Raw genomic sequence first — 26,399 nt, 5'->3', positions numbered from 1 at the left:
CAGCAATGCGTGTGGCTGAAACAGCTAAATCCACTAATTAGAAGGGATGTCCGCATACTTTTGGCCATGTAGTGTGTGTGCCCCATTATTATTTAATCTTGTGTGCTTACAAATAGCATGACTTTTCTTTGGTTATATGGTTTTCCATCCTGCCTGTTTTTCTTATTTCCTTTAGTGGTTTGATTTGCTGTGTACAAATAGATAGACAGGACCTTTTGCCTCACAGATCGCTCATGCCACGAGCCATCGTGCACTCACAGTTCCACTCAACCGTATGTAATAAATAGATATATTGGTTCTCTCACATAGTTCACTCTCACAGCACAGATCCTCCTGGTGTCAGTTCATTTAACTTTGCCATGTCACATTTCATCTCAGCAACGACTTGAATTCCTGAACGAGTTCCTGAAAACAGGTATCTTTACTTCCGCCACCAAAGGTGGATGGAGGTTATGTTTTCATCCCTTTCTGTCTGTCCGTTTGTTTGATTGTGAACAAAATATCTCAAAAAGTTGTGGACGGATTCGGACGAAATTTGGCAGCGATGTAGCGTATGTGACAAGGACGAAATGATTCGATTCTTTATTTGGACAAGTATGTTGATCACTCCGGTTTGTGTTTGTCCGCTCACTTATACTTGTCTACAGCAAACCATTTTAAACCGATCTTCATGAAACTTCAGCAAACCGTAGAGTTGGTGGTTCGAAAGAATCTTATTTATTTTTGATGTCAAAAGATCAACATAAGCCAAAGGTCAACCACTTTACTCAAATTTCTAAAATCCTCAATTTTTATCCGATTTACTTTTTGGTGTATTAACGGGAGTCGAAAATATCAAGGTTTTGGATGGGAGAAGAAAAGAGATTGTGGTGAACAGCTGTTTTAAAGACCTGAATGGAGGAATGGGATTGAATAGAGGGTGGGACTTTGTTCAAAGGTAAGAGAAAAAAGGCATGAAAGAGTGAAGGTGAGCAGAGAGTCTTCATTTTTGGCAGTTTCCCCTCAAGAGGGTTGCTGACAGATCTTGTGCATTCTGCAGGAATATTTGGGGGACAGAGCACAGACAGATCAGGGGGAGCTAGGCCTGAGAGGAGTCGGTATAAAAACCGCCAACCTGCTTGCAGTGACAGAGTGAAAGGCCCTCAGAATCGGCATCATCGCAGGAGATACCAATGATTCTAAAATCTTTGGTTTCCACAGCATGAAGCTGATCTGGGAGTGAGGCAGGTGCATCAGCACAGAGGGGAGTGCAGGACTCCATCATGCTGTGGATGAAAGGTTTGCATGTGGTGAGAAGCTCAGTTTTGCCAATAAAGGACTTCACACGACGGAGGATGCCCAGTCGGCGACTGCCTTTAGAGCCAGCTTGGAAATCTGGTATTCCCAGGAAAGATCCATGGCAGGTAGTGATACCCAAAATCTTGAGTGACAGAGGGTTTTCCAGACGGTATTTACGAAGATAAGTAGTGAGGGTGTGAGATTTGTCAGGATTGAATGACATAATGACACTTGTTTGACCAGTTTGTGATTTTATCCATTCTGCAGAGAGTGAAGAGGCTGCTGCCTGTCGATCTCAGGGTTGAGATGTGGAGTGGCAGAGGGTGGAGTCATCAGCAAACTGATAGAGAGGATTTTCCAGAGAGATGGATAGATCATCAATGAAGACCAGAAAAGGCACAGTGTCCAGAACACTGCCTCGAGTAACTCCAGCCTGGACAGGAAGGGGAGATGAGAGAATTTCATTCAGAGCCACATTCAGAGATCATCAATGAAGACCAGAAAAGGCACAGTGTCCAGAACACTGCCTCGAGTAACTCCAGCCTGGACAGGAAGGGGAGATGAGAGAATTTCATTCAGAGCCACACGTTGACTGCGACCGGTGAGGAAGTCCGCAAGCCATGCGTGGAGATTTCCATGGATACCATGAGAGGAGAGTTTGGTGAGCAGAGCGGGGTGCCAGACCGTATAGAAGGCACGAGATATGTCAAGGGAGACGGCTCTCATTTTCCTGTTTGTCATTGAGGACTGTTACGTGCTCCTCCCCAAACCCCGGTCACAGTGTACCTCCGAGCCCCGAGAGGAGTCACGGCAGAAAGATGTGTTATTCTGTATGTCAAAGATCAATGGTGAAACCACACCAATTGTTACCAACAAACAAGTATTGTATTAAGGTCACACAAGAATAACGGTACAGTAACAATATTAATCAAAAGTACAATCAATATATATCATTCCTATGATGGTACCATCAGTTTCGTAATATATAACTCACTGTGCTCCAAGTGAGCGAAAAGAACATCCCCAGTGTCTCTTTCCCGGCTTCAAGCCAAAGTTGGTTCCGGCTTCAAGCCAAAGTCGATCCACTCCAGTGATCGTCCGTACGATGTCGTATTGAGACCAGGATCCCGTTCAGTTGGCAGTTACACTGCCAAAGATGGGCGAAGGTGTCCTCGAGAAGGGATGGGGAAATCACACCTTCAGTTATGGACGTTTGACGGCTCTCAATCGACGAACCACAGATTTCCCACTCAAAAGCCACGTTACACAAACACACACCAAATTAACGTCTGGATGCAGTGAGAATGGTTGAAGCGAAGTGAAAAACCTTGAGCGATGCACAAAGCGCGCGCGTCAAAATGGCCGACGGCCCGTTCTCGAGGTGTAACGGCACTACGATGATTCTCCTCGGAATCAACCGCAAAACCTGACACGCAGGTTGATCTGTCACAGCGATAACAACTCTGTCACAGGAATCCCTTTCCATGGAAACCTAAAGTTCACTCGTGACCCTCGTTCACCAATCGTTCGCTCCAGACCTCGAAGCAGCTCGGCTTATTGTCCGACTCACTTGCTCCACCTTCTCCTCCTCCTCCTCCTCCTCTTTGTTGTCGTCCAGTTCCGGTTTCATTTAAAACATTAACTTTTTTACCTTTTGAAAATAGTAATCTATTTTTCCCTTAAACGACAACAATAATAGTACATGTAATCAAAAATGCTTACAGTGGATGAAAACCACAACAACGGAAGTGACGAATCCATAACACTTCCCCCCCTCAAGAAAGAAAGTTTGAACATCGTGAAAACTTTCTTTGCATGCAAAAACTCTTTTAACAAACAAAAGTAAAACTCACACCCAAAGGATCAATTCACGTGAACAACAATAATTAATATTCCCCAAAATAAAGCAACAAAACTTCCAAACCACCTACAGGAATTTCCAAAGTTAGTTCACTCTGGATAAAGCATCGGCAACGACATTGTCCCTGCCCTTTACATGCTCAATTTCCAAGTTGAACTCCTGCAAAGCCAAACTCCATCTCATCAACCTCTGATTTATTTTTCATTTTTTGAATGAAGGTTAAGGGGTTGTGATCAGTGAATCCAAAGCAAAGCAAATCTATAGCACTTTTTGAAGGAGGCCGAGCTGAGAGTCAGGTTTCATGGTGGTTGGGTGGTGAGGCCTGGAAGTATTCCCTGCATGGACGTATTTAGGAACGTGGAGTTCACGGGTTAATCCATGTTGGAATCTTGGCTCGGCTGCTCCTGAGCACTCAGTGCTTCCAACTCTTCTCTTGGTCATAAAAATCATAATCACGGTTGTAGAGTCGGGTGTTGTAGTCACGTGAGTAGCGGTCCCCATCTCGGCTACCACCGTAATAGTCATCCCGTCGAGAGTTGCCAAAACTGCGCTGCTGCTGCTGGGAGCCTCCGTAGTAATCACGACTGCGGCCGCCACCAAAACTACTACTCCCACCCCGGGAGTCATAGCCACCCCTGAAACTACCTCCATGTTTTCCTCCTCTGTAGCCCCCTCGATGCCCATGGCCTGCCTTCTCTACTGTTATGATCCGACTATCCAAATCCTTGCCATTCAAATCCTTTTCTGCATCTTTGGCGTCCTTTGTGTTTTCAAACGTGACAAAGCCAAACCCTCTCGACTTTTGCGTCTCCCTGTCTTTTATCAGCAGCGCTTCCAAGAGTGATCCATTTTTGCCAAAGATAGAGTCCAGAACATCTTCACTTGTGTCAAAGCTCAGTCCACCTACAAAGAGCTTGCCAACATTGCCTCCATCCATGACCTGTGTGTGCTGACACTTAGTTTTTGGGTACTCGACAAGAAGTGACTGTGCAAAGCGTGACGTCAGTACCTTCTCCTTCTCTCCAGAGCGCTTCCTCCCAATAGCATGAGTCGCGGCACAGGATGGAAAGATACCTGGAATCTCCTGCTCTAACTGTGCAGTGTTATTTTCCATACTCGGCTTTTCAACAAACATCAGATTACCAGAAACTCGACCACCGGCCAAATCATTCCTACCATCAGTTTCGTAATATATAACTCACTGTGCTCCAAGTGAGCGAAAAGAACATCCCCAGTGTCACTTTCCCGGCTTCAAGCCAAAGTCGATCTACTCCAGTGATCGTCCATACGATGTCGTATCGAGACCAGAATCCCGTTGGGTTGGCAATTACACTGCCAAAGATGGGTGAAGGTGTCCTCAAGAAGGGACAGGGAAATCACACCTTCAGGTATGGACGTTTGACGGCTCTCAATTGGTGAACCGCAGATTTCCCACTCAAAAGCGACGTTACACACACACACACACACACCAAAATAACGTCTGGATGCAGTGAGAATGGTTGAAGCGAAGAGAAAAACTTTGAGCGATGCGCAAAGCGCGCGAGTAAAAATGGCCGACGGCCCGTTCTCGAGGCGTAATGGCACTACGATGATTCTCCTCGGAATCAACCGCAAAACCTGACACGCAGGTTGATCTGTCACAGCGATAACAACTCTGTCGCAGGAATCCCTTTCCCGGGAAACCCAAAGTTCACCCATGACCCTCCGTCACCAATCGTTCGCTCCAGACCTCGAAGCAGCTCGGATTCTTGTCCGACTCACTCACTCTGCCTTCTCCTCCTCTTCCACTACGTCGTCGTCTGGTTCCGGTTTCATTTAAAACATTAACTTTTTTACCTTTTGGAAATAGTAATCTATTTTTCCCTTAAACGACACAAATAATAGTACATGGAATCAAAAATGTTTACAGTGGATGAAAACCACAACAACGGAAGTGACGAATCCGTAAAAGGACCTCCATCTATTCGTAAGACAGCAGAGGCAGAATGTCCATATTGGAGTGGCCTGGTCTGAATCCAAAATGATGATCAGTGATAATAGTCAGGGCCCTTAGGGATATTTTGGGGCAGTTTGGTTCAAATTCTTCCAAAAGCACCAAATTTGGCCCAGATGTTGCCCATGCCATACTCTTTCGATTTTTGACGGGCGCCAAGACGGCAGCCCCCCCCCCCGGGGGCCCCATATTGGCGAAATACTAAATGGCCGCCACCCGGATTAGAGGAAAATCAGTTAAATAACCAAAAGGGTTGGAATCATGTATGATACCACTTTTCAGGGGTTTTCGAGGTCGAGGAATGCAATTTTGATGCTATTTTGATGATTCGAGGTCAAGGTCACCCCTGAAGGTCATCTTAAAGGTCATTTTTGAGTCAAACATGTCGGTTTTTGAGTTTTTTGTCAAGATTTACGCGAGGTTCACCATTTTATGTTTCTGGGTTGGGTAATCGAACTCTGACCTTATTTTTGACAATTAGAGGAAATATTTACATGTCTATTTCCTAATTTTCAGGCATATGCCGTTCATCAGTCTAATTACAAAGGTACGGATTTTGATGTTTTATGCACTGTATGCCATATCCTTGTGTTTAATTTTTGTGCGATCATGATCCGGGTTCATGTAGACATGATTGTATACATGTCATAGATATGACGTCATAGGTCATGTGACCTGGCGGCCATATTGGATTTTATGAAAATCTTAAAAATGGATCCCTGCCTTCATTTTTCGATCGATTCATTTTTAACTTTGACCACTTATAGTACGCCATGTGATTGGATGCATATCCTAATTATGACGTCATAGGTCAGGTGAAATGGCGGGATGGACCGGTATGGTCCCTGGATCATACCGCCCTTGGCGCCCGTCAAAAATCGAAAGAGTATGGCATGGGCAACATCTGCGCCAAATTTGATGCTTTTGGAAGAATTTGAACCAAAATATCCCTAAGGGCCCTGACTATAAAGTCATCGGAGAAGAGGAAGGATCGAACATCAGAAGCGATAATGGATTCCATGACCTTGCTAATGATTGGGAGCAGGCTGATGGGTCTGTCGTTGCAGGGATCTGTTTTTGCACCTTTTTTGTGGCTGTAATGTTGGCTGATTTCCAAGCAGATGGATGGCATTGAGCAAAGAAGGAGTGAAGGGAATAGAGAGAGGTTTTATAGCGTGGCAGAGCAAGATTTAGGACCCGTGGGTTGATGCCATCTGGTCCAGTTGCGGATTCATAGTTGAGGATTGACAGAAACTTCTCCAACTCTTCTGGGACTGGGATATCTGGGACTTCCGTTTCCGGTCTTGATGGCGAGGGTTCGTTTTTTCGCAGCTCCACACGCTCTCCATCGAAATCGAAGTTAATTAATTGTTCCCATTTGTATTTTCGTTATAACTGTATTTATTTTATGGTGTATGTACGTATATTGTCCCGACGAAGATTTTCGGTGCAAATCTTTCATACCTGTATTGAAAATCGTGTTAATTCGTGTCGTCTTGAGGCCTTGTACAGTGTACACTGTACAACCTTGAGGCTTCGTTTTTCTCTCAGCGGTCCGTCGTTTGTGATCCAATAACTTTCGTTCTCTGTTTTCCCAGTCTTTCCACCCCATAGCCTACTTCCTTATGTAAATCTCAACTCAAAAAAAAAAGAAGAAAAAAAGACATTACCTTCTCTGTGCTCATTCGTTTATTCATTCTTATTCGTTCGTTCGTTCTTCGACCACGTGTTTCTCCCCCATTTCCCCAGATAGATTGTCAAATTTCAACTCGTTATTTTATCGTACATGCGATATTGTTTGATTATAGTTAGTTTTGGTTTGAATTTCCTATAACTCGTAATTAATTAATCGTGTTCTGCTCCTCGTGTGCGGCCTTGTAGTTGTACCCCCGTTCTGTGTTTTGTTAACTTAAGCGTGTTTGCCTGGCTCTTAGTTTTTTCCCTTCTACCCCGAACAAAATACTCTGTCTAACGTTCTAAATCCCCACCCCCCCCCCCAAAAAAACAAAAAAACAAAAACATTTATTTTATTTTCTCCACGTGTACTGTTGTCTCATCCTGTATTTTCTGTCCAGGTGTGCTGTTCGCCCCGCCCCCATTATCTGCTTGCCATCCGCCGTTTGCCCTGTTCACGTGACTCGTGGTGGTCCCTCTCGGCTCTCCCCCCGTTGGTATTTTTGTGCATATAAGATTGTTCACAGTTCTGTTTAAATATTATTTAAATATGTTTACCTTTCCCCTTCTGTGTTTTATTCAGTGGTATATTACAACACGCTGTTTTTCTTCCTATTTAAAAGGCTTTTCTCAATTTCCTCTCCAACTCATTCCACTTAAAAAAAAAGAAATTCAATATCTTATACGTCTCCCTCACTACATGGTCTAAATTCACATTCATTCCATCCCTCCTCCATCGTTCTGAATCGGATTGCTAACTTGAAAATCACAACAAACCCAATTTGTTATCAATGTTCGTCTTTCATTAATCATCCACTTTCTAAACTCCCCTCTTGCCCCTCCCATCCAAATCCCCCCCCCCTTGCACCTACACTCCTAAACTTCCCCCTTGCCCCTCCACTCCTGAAATCCCCCCTTGCCCTTCCCCTCCTAAACTCCCCCCTTGCCCCTCCCCTCCTAATCCCCCCTTGCCCCTCCACTCCTGAACTCCCCCCTTGCCCTTCCCCTCCTAAACTCCCCCCTTGCCCCTCCCCTCCAAATCCCCCACTTGCCCCTACACTTCTAAACTCCCCCCTTGCCCCTCCACTTCTAAACTTCCCCCTTGCCCCTTCCCTCCAAAACTCCCCCCTTGCCCCTCCCCTCTTAAACTCCCCCCCTCACTCCTCCCCTTCAAAACTCCCCCCCAATCCCTCCCATTCAATTCTCCCCCCATACCATTCCTCTGCAATTCTCCCTCCTCCCCCCTCCTCCTCCAAGCTGCCTCCTCCCCACTTCATCTCCCTTCTATCTCATACCTCCACCCCCCCAAACCTTCTACTTTCCTCTGCCCTCCCTCAAACAACCCCTCACTGTGCCTCATCCCTTCACCATCAAACCTTTCATCCTCCTCATCCTTCCCTTTCTTGGAACTTCTCTCTTGGAACTTGGTCTCTGATTCCTTAATATCTCTTCCTGGTAACTCCCTCCTCTGGTATGATAGACCTGAGCCTCGGCCTGGTGGTGGGGTGGCTATCTTTATCAAAAAATCTCTTCCTCACTCTCCTTGCACTGCCCTCTTTCCTCCTCACCCCCAGGAGTACCTCTGGCTACGGCTTCCTCTCCGCTCCCACCTTTTGTTCATATGTGTTCTGTACCGTCCCCCAAACAGTGATGACTCCATCTACATTTCACTGTCTGACAACATGGACCAACTTCTATCCACTCATCCCAACTCTCTCTTCCTCATATGTGGTGACTTCAACTGTCATCATGCCACCTGGTTGGGTGTGGGTTCCTCTCTCACCAGTCATGGCACCTCAGCAAAGGACTTTTGTGACTCACTGGGATTGACACAATCTGTCAATTTCCCGACCCGGATCTCAGCCAATGGAGTATCTTCTCTTCTAGACTTAGTTATGAAAAACTTCCCTGCTAATGTCTGCTGCTCTTCTTCTGCTCCAATCGGTTCTTCTGATCATGTGCTTGTCAAAGTGGACATCTCTCTGGCCATTCTCCGAGAGCCTCCTCAGCGTCGACGAGTCTGGCATTTCACTCAGGCCGACTGGGACGGTCTTCAAGCAGCCATCAATCGTCTGGATTGGTCTCCCATCTCCACTGCCTCTGACATAAATTCTTCCTGGGAATTCTTCCAAAGCAAACTGATCTCTCTCATGCACAGATTTATCCCATCTCGCCTTCAGTTGTCTTACCCTTCCTCCCGTCCATGGTACACTGAATCTTGTGGTGAGGCAGTTGCCCTGAAACAACTTGCCTTTGCCTCTTGGAAGGCTAATCCAACTGAAGGCAATCTCAGTTCCTTCCACCAAGCTCGGAACAAGTGTGTGTCAACCCTCAGGAGTGCCAGGAAGCACTATCTATCCTCACTCAAGATTGAACTCTCAAACCTGTCTCCTTCCTCCAAATCCTGGTGGCGTCTGGTCAAATCCGTTTCTGGTGTTTGTTCCCCCTCCATCCCCTCCCTTACCTCAAATGGCCACACAGTTGACATCGCACGTGACAAAGCCGAATGCCTCAACTCTGTGTTCGCCTCAAAATCCTTAGTCCCAAACCCATCTCTCTCTGTTCCCACCTTTCCCAGTCGAACCCAACTGCTCCTGGAATCTGTGTCCTTCTCTCCTGACAAGGTGGAGGAGTTTTTGTCAAACCTCGACTCTGATTCTGCAACTGGACCAGACGGCATCAGCCCATGGGTCCTAAAATCCTGCTCTGTCGCTCTATCTCACCCTCTCTCTGTTCTTTTCACCCTATCTTTTGCTCAAGGTCATCTGCCAGCATCCTGGAAATCAGCTAACATTACCGCTTTACACAAAAAGGTGCAAAAACAGATCCTTGCAACTACAGACCAATCAGCCTGCTCCCAATTATCAGCAAAGTCATGGAATCCATCATTGCTTCGGATATGAAATCTTTCCTCTTCTCCAATGGCTTGATCTCTGATCATCAATTTGGTTTCAGACCAGGTCACTCTACTCTGGACATGCTGCTTCTGCTGTCTCAACAATGGATGGAGGTCCTCAATGCCAAACAGGAAATCAGAGCTGTCTCCCTTGACATATCACGTGCCTTTGATACGGTCTGGCACCCAACTCTGCTCACCAAACTCTCCTCCTATTGTATCCATGGAAATCTCCATGCATGGCTTGCGGACCTCATCTCTGGTCATAGTCAACGTGTGGCCCTGAATGGATTTCTCTCATCTCCCCCTTCCTGTTCAGGCTGGAGTTCCCCCAAGGCAGTGTGCTGGGCCCTGTGCTTTTTCTGGTCTTTATCAATGATCTCTCCGACTCTCTGGAAAATCCTCTCTATCTCTTTGCTGATGACTCCACTCTCTGCCGCTCCATTCCTTTTCCCTCAGATCGGCAGTCTGCAGCCTCCTCACTCTCTGAAGACCTGGACAAAATCGCAGACTGGTCAAACAAGTGGAACATGTCTTTCAATCCTGACAAATCTCACTCTCTTACGAGGTCTCTCCGAAAAGATCGACTGGACAACCCTCCCATCTACTTTCTCAACAATCCTCTCCAAGAAGTTCTGTCGCTCAAGCTTTTGGGTCTCACTATCTGCCATGATGTTTCTTGGGAAAACCACATTTCCAAGCTGGCCTCCAAAGCCAGTCGCCGACTGGGCATCCTCCATCGTGCGAAGTCCTTCCTCGACACACCTGAGCTCCTCACCACATACAAGGCTTTCATCCGCAGCTCAATGGAATACTGTTCTCCCCTATGGGCTGGTGCTCCTGCCTCACACCTGGCTCGGCTTCACGCTGTTGAATCCAAAGCTTTCAAAATCATTGGAATCTCCCGCGATGAAGCTATCTCTGAGGGCCTTTCACTCACTCACCGCAGGCAGGTAGGTGGTCTTTCTGTCTTCTACCGACTCCTCTCCTGCCTTGCTCCCCCAGCTCTCTCTGTGCTTTGTCCCCCAAATATTCCTACAGGTCGCACAAGATCTGCCAGCAACCCTCTGATGGTTAAACTGCCGAAATCTCGGCTCTCTGCTCACCTTCACTCTTTCAATTCCTCTTTTCTCCCACCTCTGTAACAAACTCCCACACTCCCTTCAATCCCTCTCCCCCCTCCAGGTCTTTAAAACAGCTGTTCACCACCATCTCTTATCTTCCCCCATCCAAAACCTTGATCTTTTCTACCCCCACTAATTCACCCCAGATCCACCTTGTTTGAAATTCCAACTTCTTTCCTGGAAATCCTGGCAGTGTCCATATGTTTATACCTCTCCCACCCCCCCCCCCCTTCACATGCCTCCCCCCCAAAGCCCTCTCCCTCCCACAGATCTCTCGATGTCTCCATGTCTCTCGGTCCCTGCTCTCAAATGTTGTGTTTGTGTCCTTCCCCCTCTCTCCCCATCTTGTCTACCGCTCCCGATGTTATTTGTTTTATGTGTCTGTTTGTCTTTCTGTGTGATTAATGTTCGCTCTTTCACGAGCCTCGATCTTGAATACGAAAAAATTAAAAAAAATAAAAAAAACTCGTGGGGAGACAAGGACACAGAGTCCGGGAGCATCTGGGTATGGCTGGTTAAGGTAGGTAGAGAGAGCGATGGGTTTGGGACACAAATTTTGAGGCAAACATGGAGTTGATAATCAGCTTTTTAACGTGCATTGTCAGGTGTGTGGCCGTTTGAGGTAAGGGAGGGGATGGAGGGGAACAAACACCCGAAACAGATTTGAACAGATGCCACCAGGACTTGGAGGAGGGAGACAGGTTTGGGAGTTCAGTGTGGAGAGCAGAGAGATATTAATTGCTGTCTCTCCTCAAGGTGGACACACACTTTTTCTGAGCTTTGTGAAAGGAAATTTTGGGGAATTTTTAACTCCATTAAATTTCAGAATTTTTTTTCGATGAATTTTACAAACTTTATTTTCTTTTTTTTTTTTCTTTTTTTTTTTGTATACAAGATCGAGGCTCGTGAAAGAGCGAAGATGTGAAGCATTATTGAATGAAATGGAATTGAAATGGAATTAAAAACTTGAACACTTGAACACAAATGGCCTTCTTGTTACTTCCAATAACCTCCAGTTTAGCAGTACTTGGACATGTTGAATAGGGTGGTGTATAAGGCTGATGTAGAAGACTGCTTCAATAATGCTTCACATCCGGAATTTTTCTTTTTAACAATCTTTAACTTCATTATTATCTTTAAATTGAAGTATATATTCCATGATGTGACATGTTCTGTGAATTCTCAAGATGTTTCTCAATCTCATTTCCCTGCAAAAGACTGACGCTGATTTGTAAACAGGTGATGTCTGTCCTGCAATTGTGGAAGGCAGACAACACAACAATGATTTATCTGCCACAGAAGATTCCAAATGTGCTTCTGCAAAGGAAAGTTCAAATGATATTCACATGACAAATGAAAGTGCTTCCTGTTTTTCAACTGGTGAGTGGAAATGCACAAAATTAACATTCAGCACAATATTTTGTGTTGAGAAAATATTTAATTTTCGGAAATTTATTTTGCATTTTGATCTTGAGGAAAAAAAATAAAATGTTGTGTTCTTTATTTCTGTAGACCAATCCAGAAGCAATATGGGACAAATAAGGTCCAGTTGCAGCTTGACATTGAAGAAGAAGCCTTGATTGAAGAAACGATCACGAGATCAAGACTTACTTCTTTTAAAATACAAGTTCATGTCTGGGCCTCAACACCAAGATTAATATGAAATTACACAAACACAAAAAGGCTCTGGAAAGGCGAATACGTTATAAGTGTAATGTGTGCAGAATGGATTTTGCTCAACAAGTAACATCAAAATACACATGAGGATCCACACTGGAAACCATCCCCACAAGTGCTCTGACTGTGATAAAGGTTTCTCTAGGAACAGCCATTTGAAAAGACATATGAGGAACTATACAGGAGAGCGACTGCGCAAATGCTCGATATGTGATAAAGGTTTCTCTCATAACAACAATTTCAAATTACATAAGACGATCCATACAGGAGAGCGACTGCGCAAATGCTCGATATGTGATAAAGGTTTCTCTCAAAACAACAATTTCAAATTACATACGACGATCCATACAGGAGAGCGACTGCGCAAATGCTCGATATGTGATAAAGGTTTCTCTCATAACAACAATTTCAAATTACATATGACGATCCATACTGGACAGCGACCTCACAAATGCTCGATATGTGATAAAGGTTCCTCTCACAACAGCAGGTTGAAATCACACATGAAGACCCATACAGGAGAGCTGTAATCTGAAATACCAGGAAATGAAAAATGAGGTTAAGATTATTTCAAAATAGAAGAGACCTTAAATTGTACCAGTGATAGTTGGAGCAACAGGGAATCTGGATGATCAAGAAAACCCGAACTGAATACTTAAGAAGCATTCCGGGGAATATCACCACAAACAATCTACAGGTGGAGGCTGTCAGAGTTTCAGTGAGGATTCCAAAACGAGCCCTCAGGAGAAAGCTATGAGAATGAAGTTTCACAAACTGGTTCATCTATCTATAATGCCAGTAATCTCTGTGTGTCTGTCTGTGACCGCTGTTTCTCGACAACCACGGGTCCGATATACTTGAAACTTGCCAGGTATATTGCTGGGGACCCGAGGATGTGCCTTTTCAAGGTTTCATATTAATCGGACAAGTAGTTAGCGAGCGATGTCCAAAAAACGATTCAACCAATCAGAGAGCAGCGAGCTATCACGTGTGCCGAACGTGGCGAACAGACTCTGCCTCGGACGGCACATTTGAGAGCGTATTCATTTATTTCACGTTGGCAAACTATGTTGCCGCTATGTTGGCGTTAAACTATGTTTTAAAACTAATTAAAACTAATTTGCGATTCTTTCGCTTTCCTGCGCGTTTGTGCACGCTATGGCGATTTCTTTACCAAACTCCGCAAGCCGTTCGCTTTGGACCAAACCATTTCATGTAAATAGAGGGGGATTGTCACCGTACTCGCAAGCCGTTCGCTTTGGACCAAACCATTTCATGTAAATAGAGGGGGGGGGGATTGTCACCGTACTCGCAAGCCGTTCGCTTTGGACCAAACCATTTCATGTAAATAGAGGGGGGGGGGGATTGTCACCGTACTCGCAAGCCGTTCGCTTTGGCTTTGCGATAGACCAAACCATTTCATGTAAATAGAGGGGGGGGATATAATTTTACATATATATATAGTACGGGCATGCCCTAGTAAATAATAATCCTTGGAAGTGGAAATTTTGAGTTCTGGGAGAACTTCCTACCACCCCCTAAAACCCGCCAATGGAGATAACAACCAAAGAGAGCATCCTTACAAATGTTGTATTTGTTTCAAGGATTTCATTTCTAAATGGAGCTTGAACTTCCTTTGTGTAATCCACGCTGGAGTGCTCGCACAAACGTGCCCTGACTGAAGGAAAAGTTTTGTTGATAAAGGTTTGTTAAATTCACGTAGCATTAGCCATACCGGGTGTACGTGCCCCACTTGTAAGCGATCCTCAGCAATCGGCAAGGTATTCAGTTAACCAGAAGGAGAAAGCTATCGTGAAAGCGTACAGCCCTTTGGGCATCAACCTTGCAGCACAACGTCTCAGAGTACCATCTGTATCCCGTGGCAACCAGCCACCATCCCGATCCCCATGATGAAAGCCATATGGCTGGCTGTCACCAGAATGTGCACAACAATGACTGCAAACTGGTGTCAGAAGGCAACAATAATCTCAGAATGCTAACCCCTTCTGCGTCCTCAAACTAAGTTTAAAGAAAGTGACATCTTAAAAAAAAGAAGTAAAATTTATTAATTTGGTTCTCCATATTGTCATAATAGAGGATCGTTAAAAAATGATTCCAAAATCTCAAATGGTAACAGAACTTAATCTCTCAATCTAATCTTGGATCTCATTGTGCTTCTTTCAGGGTCTTCCTTAGGTTGCCAGTTTGTAATTCCTGTCTCTGTCCTTGCCATGTATCCAGCCAAGTTCCATTTGAGTTTTTTTCATTGTGACCAGTGTTTAGGAATTTTGTTTTCTATCTGATTTAGTTGTTTTTCTTGTCCCTTTTTGTTTTTGCTCAGATGGTATCTTTCCATGGCAGTTTGAACATCAATTTTTACTCGATCTTTGCTGTCGTCCTTGTTTTATTGCCATGTGTGACATGGGGAGAACACCCTTGTTGGAAAATTGTTTAACACAAGAAGACTTCTGCTTATGTTTTTCATGATACTTCAATTTGTGAAGGGTTTCTCAATAAAGAGAAGTCCTCGAAGTACAAATGCACTGTCTGTGGATCAAATTCAAATTTGATCAAAGAAATAAAATGTTCAAAAACAGAAGAGTTGGCTCCCACCAAGTTGGCTGCACAGGGTAAGTATTCTATGAATACCATCTAGTTGTGAATATGTAATGGCACATTATGATCAATTAATTATCAGTGAGTGGAGAGTTTGGAGTTGTCCTTATCCCTGTAAGTAATCCTGATCAAACTGAGAGTTGTTCACCAAACCGGTTGAAAGCCTTGCATAGCATTTTCCATCATGACTGCACTTCATGTCATCACTGATTGCTGCCAAGCAGCTCAGTTACACAGTTCCCAATGTGGAAGCCCACACAGCTGGTTGCGACCACATTTTTCTCAACATCAATGTTAATGCATTGTTGATGGAGGGAATACCTTTAAACACAGACTTTCAAAGAAGTGAAGAATGGAACAAACCCCTCCTCCTTCCCCTCCTTTCCCCCCCACCCCCCAAAAAGGTTGCGATTTTGGCCAGTATATAATGGCGGGTCAAAACAAAACAAAACAAAAATTCCAAAAACAGATCCTTGCAACTGCAGACCAATCAGCCTGCTCCCAATCATCAGTTAGGTCATGGAATCCATAATCGCTTATGACATTAAATCCTTCCTCTTCTCCAATGGCTTCATCTTAGATCATCAATTTTAATTCAGACCAGGCCACACTACTCAGGAAATGCTGCTTCGGCTGTCTCAACAATGGACGGATGTCCTCAACACCAAATAGGAAATCAGAGCTGTCTGACAGACAGGAAATCGCTTGACATATCTTGTGCCTTTGATATGGCCTGGCACGCCACACTGCTCACCAAACTCTCCTTATGGTATCCATTGAAATCTCCATGCATGGCTCATGGATTTGCTCCTGTCGTATTCAACGTTTAGTTCTAAATGGAATTCTCTCATCTCCTCTTCCTGACCAGGCTGGAATTACTCAAGGCAGTGTTCTGGGCCCTTTGCTTTTTCTCCTCTTCATCAGTGATTTTTCTGACTGGAAAATCTTTATCTTTTTGCTGATGACTCCATCCTCTGCCGTTCCGTCTCTCATCCTTCAGATCGACAGTTCCGGGCAAAAAGCAGCCTCTTAACTCTCTGCAGACTTGGATAAAATTATAATCTGGTCAAACACATGGAAGATGTATTTCAATCCTGAAAAATCTCACACTCTCTCCTTGTCTCTCTGAAAGGACAATCTGGAAAACCCTCACATCTACTTTCCCAACAATCCTCTTTGAAAAAGTTCTGTCTTTCAAGCATTTGGGTCTCACTATCTGCCGTGGTCCTTCCTGGGAAAACCACATGTCCAAGATGGCCTCCATAGCCAATCGCCAACTGGGCATTCTCCATCGTGCGAAGTCCTTCCTGAGCACTGCTGAGCTGCTCACCACCTACAAAGCTTTCATCCTCACTTTGATGGAGTATTGCTCTCCCCTCTGGGCTGGTGCTCCTGCCCCATACCTTGTGCGGCTTCATGCTGTAGAAACCAAGGCTTCTAGAATCATTGGTATCTCCCACGATGAAGCTGATTATGAGGGCGTTTCACTCTCATCACAGGCAGGTTGGCAGTCATTGTTTCTTCGATCAAGTCCTCTCCGGCCTTGCACCCCATGCTCTGTCTGTTCTCTGTCTCCCAAATATTCCTGCAGGATGCCCAAGTTCTGCCAGTAAAACTTTTCTGGTGAAACAACCACAATCAAGACTCTCTACTCACCTTCACTCTTTCATTCCTCTTTTTCCACTTCTGGAACGAACTCCCACACTCTCTTTAATCCCACTCATCCCTCCAGGTCTTTAAAACAGGTGGTCACCACCATCTCATATTTTCCCCCATGCAAAACCTTGATCTTTTTTTCCCCCGTTAATCCACCTTCAATCCACCTCCTTTAAAATCCGATTTCTTTCCTGAATAAAACGTCCGTCATTCCCATCTTGTTTATGCCATTTACACCACCCCAGCTCTCTCTCTTCCACAGATCTCCCAATGTCCCTGTTCCTTGCTGTTGTTGTACTTCCCTCGCCCCCCCCCCCTCCCCCTGTTGTCTCCCGCTCCCCTTATTAAATGTTCCATATGTTAGCTCTCATAGGAGCCGAGACCAAGTATACAAAAATGTGTCACTGTCTCCCCTTCTGCCCACCACTGTTCATGGTCAGTTTCTCACATTGTGGGTGTTTTGACTGCGAGTGGAAAAGAACGAACATAAGGGATATTTGTTGTTCTCCCAGGAAGAATTTGAGTATGGCGACAGCCTGTATACATAGAAACTGGTCCCTCCTCTGGATTCTGAACAGTCTGGGTGACTATTTTTTTTTTTTTTTTTTTTTTTTTTTTTTTGTATACAATATCGAGGCTCGTGAAAGAGCGAACATTAATCACATGAACACACAGAAAGACAAACCGACACATAAAACATATAACATAGGGAGCGGTAGACAAGATGGGGAGAGAGGGGGAAGGACACAAACACAACATTTGAGAGCAGGGACCGAGAGACATGGAGACATCGAGAGATCTGAGAGAGGGCGAGGGCTTTGGGGGGGGGGGGGGGGCGTGGGAAGGGGGCAGTGGGAGAGGTATAAAACATATGGACACTGCCAGGACTTCCAGGAAAGAAGTTGGAATTTCAAACAAGGTGGATCTGGGGTGAATTAGCGGGGGTAGAAAAGATCAAGGTTTTGGATGGGGGAAGATAAGAGATGGTGGTGAACAGCTGTTTTAAAGACCTGGAGGGAGGAGTGGGATTGAAGGGAGTGAGGGAGTTTGTTCGAGAGGCGGGAGAAAAGAGGAATGAAAGAGTGAAGGTGAGCGGAGAGCCGAGATTTCGGCAGTTTAACCATCAGAGGGTTGCTGGCAGATCTTGTGCGACCTGTAGGAATATTTGGGGGACAGAGCACAGAGAGAGCTGGGGGTGCAAGGCCGGAGAGGAGTCGGTAGAAGACAGAAAGACCACCTACCTGCCTGCGGTGAGTGAGTGAAAGGCCCTCAGAGATAGCTTCATCGCGGGAGATTCCAATAATTCTGAAAGCTTTGGTTTCAACAGCGTGAAGCCGAGCTAGGTGTGAGGCAGGAGCACCGGCCCATAGGGGAGAACAGTATTCCATTGAGCTGCGGATGAAAGCCTTGTATGTGGTGAGGAGCTCAGGTGTGCCGAGGAAGGACTTCGCACGACGGAGGATGCCCAGTCGGCGACTGGCTTTGGAGGCCAGCTTGGAAATGTGGTTTTCCCAAGAAAGATCATGGCAGATAGTGAGACCCAAAATCTTGAGCGACAGAACTTCTTGGAGAGGATTGTTGAGAAAGTAGATGGGAGGGTTGTCCAGTCGATCTTTTCGGAGAGACATAGTAAGAGTGTGAGATTTGTCAGGATTGAAAGACATGTTCCACTTGTTTGACCAGTCTGTGATTTTGTCCAGGTCTTCAGAGAGTGAGGAGGCAGCAGACTGCCGATCTGAGGGAAGAGGAATGGAGCGGCAGAGAGTGGAGTCATCAGCAAAGAGATAGAGAGGATTTTCGAGAGAGTCAGAGAGATCATTGATGAAGACCAGAAAAAGCACGGGGCCCAGAACACTGCCTTGGGGAACTCCAGCCTGAACAGGAAGAGGAGATGAGAGAAACCCATTCAGGGCCACACGTTGACGACGACTAGAGAGGAAGTCCGCCAGCCATGCGTGGAGATTTCCATGGATACCAAAGGAGGAGAGTTTGGTGAGCAGAGCGGGGTGCCAGACCGTGTCGAAGGCACGTGATATGTCGAGGGAGACAGCTCTAATTTCCTGTTTGGCATTGAGGACCTCCATCCATTGTTGAGACAGCAGAAGCAGCATGTCCAGAGTAGAGTGACCTGGTCTGAAACCAAATTGATGATCCGAGATCAAGCCATTGGAGAAGAGGAAAGATTTCATATCAGAAGCAATGATGGATTCCATGACTTTGCTGATAATTGGGAGAAGGCTGATTGGTCTGTAGTTGCTAGGATCTGTTTTTGCACCTTTTTTGTGCAAAGCGGTGATGTTGGCTGATTTCCAAGCAGATGGCAGTTGACCTTGAGCAAAAGAGAGGGTGAAGAGAACAGCGAGAGGGTGAGATAGAGCAGCAGAGCAGGATTTTAGGACTCGTGGGCTGATGCCGTCGGGTCCAGTTGCAGAATCAGAGTCGAGGGTTGACAGAAACTTTTCCACCTTGTCAGGAGGAAAGGACACGGAGTCCAGGAGCAGCAGGGTACGACTGGGTATGGTGGGTACAGAGAGGGATGGGTTTGGGACACAAGATTTAGAGGCAAACACAGAGTTGAGGCATTCAGCTTTTTCACGTGCGGAGTCAGCTGTGTAGCCGTTTGAGGTAAGGGAGGGGATGGAGGGGGAACAAACACCAGAAACGGATTTGACCAGACGCCACCAGGATTTGGAAGAGGGAGACAGATAAGAGAGTTCGGTCTTGAGAACGGAGAGATATTGTTTCCTGGCTCTCCTGAGGGTGGACACACACTTGTTTCGGGCTTTGTGAAAGGAAATGAGATTTCCTTCCGTTGGATTTGCTTTCCAGGAGACGAAGGCAAGTTGTTTCTGGGCAACAGCCTCACCACAAGATTCCGTGTACCATGGACGGGAGGAAGGGTATGACAACTGAAGACGAGATGGGATAAATCTGTGCATGAGAGAGAGCAATTTACTTTGGAAGAATTCCCAGGATGAGTTGATGTCAGAGGTGGTAGAGATGGGAGACCAGTCCAGATGATTGATGGCTGCTTGAAGACCGTGCCAGTTGGCCTGAGTGAAATGCCAGACTCGTCGACGCTGAGCAGGCTCCCTGAGGATGGTCAGAGAGATGTCCACTTTAACAAGGACATGATCAGATGATCCGATCGGAGCAGAAGAAGAGCAGCAGACATTTTCAGGGAAGTTAGTCATAACCAAGTCCAGAAGAGAAGATGTTCCGTTGACTGAGATCCGGGTCGGGAAATTGACAGATTGTGTCAGTCCCAGTGAGTCGCAGAAGTCCTTTGTTGAGGAGCCATGGCTGGTGAGAGAGGTACCCACACCCAGCCAACTGGCATGATGACAGTTGAAATCACCACATATGAGGAAGAGAGAGTTGGGATGAGTAGATAGAAGTTGGTCCATATCATCAGACAGCGAGATGTAGATGGAGTCATCACTGTTTGGTGGACGGTACAACACACATATGAACAAGAGGTGGGAGCGAAGGGGAAGCCGTAGCCAGAGGTATTCCTGGGGGTGAGGTGGAGAGAGTGCAGTGCAGGGCGAGTGAGGAAGAGAGTTTTTGATAAAGATAGCAACCCCGCCTCCAGGACGAGGCTCAGGTCTATCATACCGGAGGAGGGAGTAGCCCGTGAGAGATACTATGGAATCAGAGACATCATAAAGGAGGAAAGTTTCTGTTAAGCAGATCACGTCTGGTTTGACAGAAGCAACCTGTATGGAGAGATCAGTTAAGTTTGAACGAAGGCCCCGGATGTTTGAGGTCCATACCGTTAATGAAGAGGAAGGGGGAGCATCAGATACAGAACAGGGGGGAGGAGGGGTAGGGTAAGATGTGGAAGAGGTGGAAGAGGTAGGGAGAGCTGTTGAAGGTGTGTCAGAGATTTCAGAATAGCTCGGAGAAAGGGAAGGATGGGGCGGACAAAAGGTTTGATGGTGATTGGGTGAGCCACAATGAGGTGTTATTTGAGGAGGGGGAAGAGCGAGGCAGAAGGTTGGGGGAGATGGAGGTGAGAGTTTGAAGGGGGAAGAAGCGGGGAGGACGCTTTGAGGAGGGGGAGTGAGCGGGGGGAAATTGAGAAGCAATGAGGGTGGGGAGATTTGAAGGGGAGGGGTGAGGGGGGAGTTTGGGAGGGAAGGGACAAGGGGAGGGATTTGAAAGGGATGGGATATGGGGGAGATTTGGAGGGGAGGGGTGAGGCAGGAGTCTAGGAGGGGAGGGGCGAGGGGGCGTCTTGGCGGGGAGGGGTGAGGGAGTAGTTTAGGAGGGAGGGGGCAAGGGGGGAGATTTGAAAGGGATGGGTGATGGGGAAGATTTGGAGGGGAGGGGTGATGGGGAAGATTTGGAGGGGAGGGGTTATGGGGAAGATTTGGAGGGGAGGGGTGAGATTGGATTTTTGAAAGTGTACGATTTATGGGAAACGAACATTTATTGCAAAATGAGTTTCTTGTGACCTTCGAGTTAAAAATACGTTTAAGGACGCTGGATGGAGGATGGAGTGCAGGAGAGTTTAGGGAATGTAGAACAAAGGCACTATAGGAGATGGATATTTTTTTTGGGATGAATTGATTTGGTGAGCAAGTCGAAAGCAGCCTTTTAAAGAAGAAGAAGAAAAAGGTGTTATAAAATATGACGGAATACATAACTTGAGGGGAAAGTGTAAACATTGAAGGTTAATGAGTGAAAACTATCTGGGGAAATGGGGGAGAAACACGTGGTCGAAGAACGAACGAACGAATAAGAATGAATAAACGAATGAGAACAGAGAAGGAAATGTTTTTTTTTTTTTTTTTTTGAGTTGAGATTTACACAAGGAAGTAGGCTATGGGTGAAAAGCCTGGGAATACAGAGAACGAAAGTTATTGGATCACAAAAAGACGGACCGCTGAGAGAAAAACAAAGCCTCAAGGTTGTACAGTGCACACTGTACAAGGCCTCAAGACACGACACGGCAAACAGACGATCAATTTATGAAAGATAAACACCGAGAAACAACCAAAGTTGCACACAATAACTTCACACACCGAAAGATAAATACAGTTTCGACAAAATACAATTGTGAACAGACTTAACGAACAGATATTGTTACGGAATCCAACGTCGGCCTTCCCCACTTACCAAGGGGGGATTAGTCCCCTCGTCTATGACTGGCCGACGTGGTCCTGGGGGTATGACGTCACGCCCGGTCAGCGCTGGGTAGGGTATTAGGCCCAACTGTCCTATGACCTAAATACCAACACCCACCGGTACGCAAGGAAATACTCCCCCACCCACGGTCGCAGCGTAATGGACTAGTTGCGCCGAGGGAAGCCAACTGCACCGTGAGCCGGTTACCAAGACTGACCCGATTAATCTTCGTCGGCCGAATCGCGCCACGGGCCCTCAATGGGGGAAATCACTAAAGCGACCGAATGTGAAGAAGAAGACGAAGGTAGGAAGAACAAATATAATTTATTACTACTATTTACAAGACCAAAAATAACCAAGGAAGAAGGAAGGATAATAAAATAAAGACAGAAAGAATGGAAGGAGACACAGTGCAATTATTAGCTTAACTATACAAGCTTAATTAATACCCCAGGACAACGTGAAAGACAGACGAATGATCACACTTACACGGGTGATGCAGGCAGGAATGAATGGCTTAAGGTGGATGGCTTGGAGAGGCAAGGAAGGTCCAGCGGGGACTGGGCACGGTCGGGCCGGAAGGCACCGCCGTCAAAAAGCCGAGCCGCGGTCATGCGAACTCCCGCGGTTCCAAACTGCACGGGCGAAGTTCCTTTTCCGCACTGCTGCGTCGCGCGCTCCTTGTGTTGCCTCGGTCCGTATCTCCTCTGCAGCGCGGCACGTATCTCATCTGCAGCGCGGCACGTATCTCATCTGCAGCGCGGCACGTATCTCATCTGCTTGGACTCAACTGCTTGGACTCATCTGCCGTGGGGGCGTCTCCCGTGGGTTATATAAGCCCCACCCTTGAACCTTCGCGACCCTCCCAGATCGTTCTCGCTCCACCCGCTCAAGCCAAACCCCTTCGTGCTGGGTTGGTTGAGCAGGGCCAGCTCACTCCTCCTTTCTGTGATGAGGTGTGGAGACACGCCTTTCTTCTCCCAACCGACCGCGTGCTCAATGGAGTCCATTTGCGGTGAAAACCATCCAAACCTGGCACTTTGAAGATGGGACCTAATCTTATTTAATTTGGTGCAATTGAGAGTCGACTATTGGGAAACACAGCCTTAAACTACATAGAATAAGGGAATAACTATTTAAAAGGATATATGGTGCCTTGCGTGTATGTCTATGGAATTAGCTACGAGGACGACCTTCGACCTTTCTTTGCATTACGGAGGGTGACATTTCCACACAACAAAACCATAATTCTCACATTCGTTACACTTTCTCAAATTTGTTACACTGCACCCTCCTTCCTTCAGGCCCGTTCTCGGGGCTATAAAACTTTACTTTTAGTGTGACACGTAGGTGTAGTTCCCTCTACAATTAACCTGACCCTGAGTGCGACAATTTTAAAACACAAATAAATATGTCCCGCTACTCCATTGCACCCTATCTAACAGTTTCGCACCCACAGCTAACCGAATTGCGGAATGGTTTTCAAACTATACATTTATGGTGGGGAGCATTATTTACAGTGACGTTATTCCTTATTTACAACGCAACCCAGGACCTGTGATTTTTTTTCTTTTCAGGGAAACAAAAAGAAATTCCTGTTGGGAGGGAGGAGACAGCACGCATTGCATCGACACACCAGTACCATAAGCACCCAAAGCACCAAACACACCAAACAGTGCACAGTCATTACAGTTTGTAATAAACACAAAAAAACAACTGGTGGTGGTCTTCTTCTTTTCTGCTGGGCCGATGTTCTTCCCGATGTCTTCTCTCTTCATGCAGCCTATTTGAAAATAAAAAGCACAGAGTGTCCATTTTTTATTTAGGGCCACAGGGGCCAACTAAGGATGGTCCACCTGTTGGGCATAGGTGCCACCTTACCGAGGTCCGCCAGCAAGATTACCTGGCCATTATGGCCGGTCTCCAGCAGAGGTGCCCTGCCCCAGAACCTGGGGTCCATCAAGTGGTACTTGGCCGCAGCCAAGCGGTCCATAAAGTGGTACATCAATGCAATGCATGCTGGTTGCGAGAGTCCTGGCACACAAGGCAACCTCCGCACGCTCCCCTCGATGCCCAGTGGCGCTCATTCCTCAGGTGGGAGACAAGGGGGGGGGGGAAGAAGACAGGTGAGCGAGGGGGTAGGGTCACAAGGGTACACATTAAACAAGGTAATGCAGGACGAGGTGTGTACGGAGAGCGAAGTGAGAAATGCTCGTCCCTACCGTACGCCCCCCACATGTGACCTACACTACCCCCCTTGCCCCTCCCCATATTTACAAAAACCTACACATTTACAAATTCGTCACTACTGTCACGTCTCCCCCATATTTCCCCTATACCAAATTCGTCACCACAATCCCTCCAACCAAAATTTGCCATCACCAATTCATCATCAATCCTCGTAAGGAGGGAGAGATGGAACACAAAGCACAATGTCACACCCACGTCATGATGCATCTCACATTCCAAACATTTGCACCAAAATAATAAAAACAACCTGGCATGGTGTGGATGGTACGTCATCTCAGGTGAGTGGATGTAGATGGTGCGAGGAGATCTCAATCCTAACTACCTTCTAAATGACTTTAATACACTTTACACTACCCGGGGTCTTTCCCTGCCAAACCATTGGCCATCTTACTCTATGCGGTTTTAAGAACCAAATTCCCATTGACCAAACTGTGGTGCTTCATCAATTTGGGGTCTCACTCCCCCGGTTCAACTCCCTGTGCCCTTGCACAATTTCCGGGCTGAGTCGTGTAGCTCTCCCAGCAGGTCTACCCACCAGCACACCTCCACCACTGCAGTTGCCTCCGAGCTTACCTGTTCCTGGACCTAACCTATCTAACTGGGGAAGGCCCTCCTTGGCGCTTACACCACTCGGTGCCCTCTTTGGCACTGGGCTACCCGGGTCCGTTCTCCGGATCCTCGGGCCCCATCCACAACTCTACCAGCTCCCAGAGCCCACCTGCGGCCTCACCTGGCTGACATCCTAACAGTGGCGGAGTGCTCAACCAACTACACACACTAACAGGCTACACGCCCAGCCATTTCCACGACACTAATGCACCCATCCAACCATCATTCTTCCACCACGCACCACAGATGCCAATATCCAACCACAATTTACCTGTACCCTCTACCTAACACTTAAACTACCGTCCCTGGTATTCGTGATGGGGGTCCACTCTTCCCCCATTCACACCTTCGCACCATCCACTCCACTCCACAGTTTCCACCATACTCACTCCATACCATCCATTCCATACTCCATATATTCCATACTCCATACACCTGTTCAGTTGCACACCTGTGCAATCACTCCTACTGGTGCTTCCTGCACCCTCCTTCCTCCCTGGACCATTTGGTCAACACACCACTCAATCATCAGTTACTCACTCATACAATGTTCCATACACTTTCCATTCTCAAAACCATTGCCTCAGGCACCCAGATTTTCCCACGCTCACACACACATCTCTCCCGAGCATTGCCCCACAATTCCTCATTTGCTCGATATCAATACTCACACATATGGTATCATCTAATCTACCTGGTGCCCTGCTAAAACTCGCGCTTCCCAGTCGCCCCTTACATTATTGCGCTCCCTCGTCATTATTATCCAACTACCCTCTCTATGTCCCCGACTACCTGTCCACTGTTGCTACCTAACCTTACCGTTACCTATGGTCATCTTCTCTAGATCCCTACACACTTTTATCCTAACCCTCCCGGGCTAGTTTTCACTGCCAAACCCCATAGCTATTGCTCCTTTACCCCGTTGTGAGGGATGGCAAGGTTGCCATCCCACCACATCGGGTATCTCTCACGATCAATTTTGTTCATCCAATTCCTGCAAATTAAAAATTTTCCAATCAATGCCAATTCTATTCACTATTCTAAATTTCAGATCAAAAACACTATCATCATCACAGTCTACTCACTGGAGCCTCTCGGTGTGCCAATTCATCTCCAAAGCTTGGCTTCGCAAAGCCGAGCAATGAATGCGGGTTGTTCGGTGCCGGCGGTTGGATCCGTCCGGCATTCGGTGCAGGGAAGGAGGTTTACTCGGGCCGAGATCCCAAGGTCCACCTCGGCACGGAGCCTTTCGGTCTCCCGCCTGATGACTCGATCTCGCCCTGCCGGAACGCCGCAACCAAAAGGGGTCGCCATCCCGGCCCTTCTTACCGGGCCGCCCGTTCCGCCTCGCGGAGCACGGACGCGACCGTTCAGAGCGAGGCCCGGCGTGGATCGCGTACGGCGGTTCCTTTGAAACTGCCGTGGTTACGATCCCCGCTGGTTCCTGCTGCACACGAAGCCCGGCATGCACCGAGGGCTTGCTTCAGCTACAGGTCGATCTAACCGCTAACCCAGTTACCGTCGATGCTCCACCTGCAGGCTCACATGCAACACGCATACGCGAGCCCTTTCATCCTCACCGAGCTCGGTGCTCCAACGCCGCCCGTACACCCCGCGTACTTCGTTATTGCA

This window comes from Myxine glutinosa, chromosome 1 (assembly GCF_964187855.1).
Source record: "Myxine glutinosa chromosome 1, kmMyxGlut1.1, whole genome shotgun sequence".
Lineage (NCBI taxonomy): Eukaryota > Metazoa > Chordata > Myxini > Myxiniformes > Myxinidae > Myxine > Myxine glutinosa.
The sequence above is the reverse complement of the archived record's forward strand: the minus strand, read 5'-3'. Positions refer to the sequence as shown.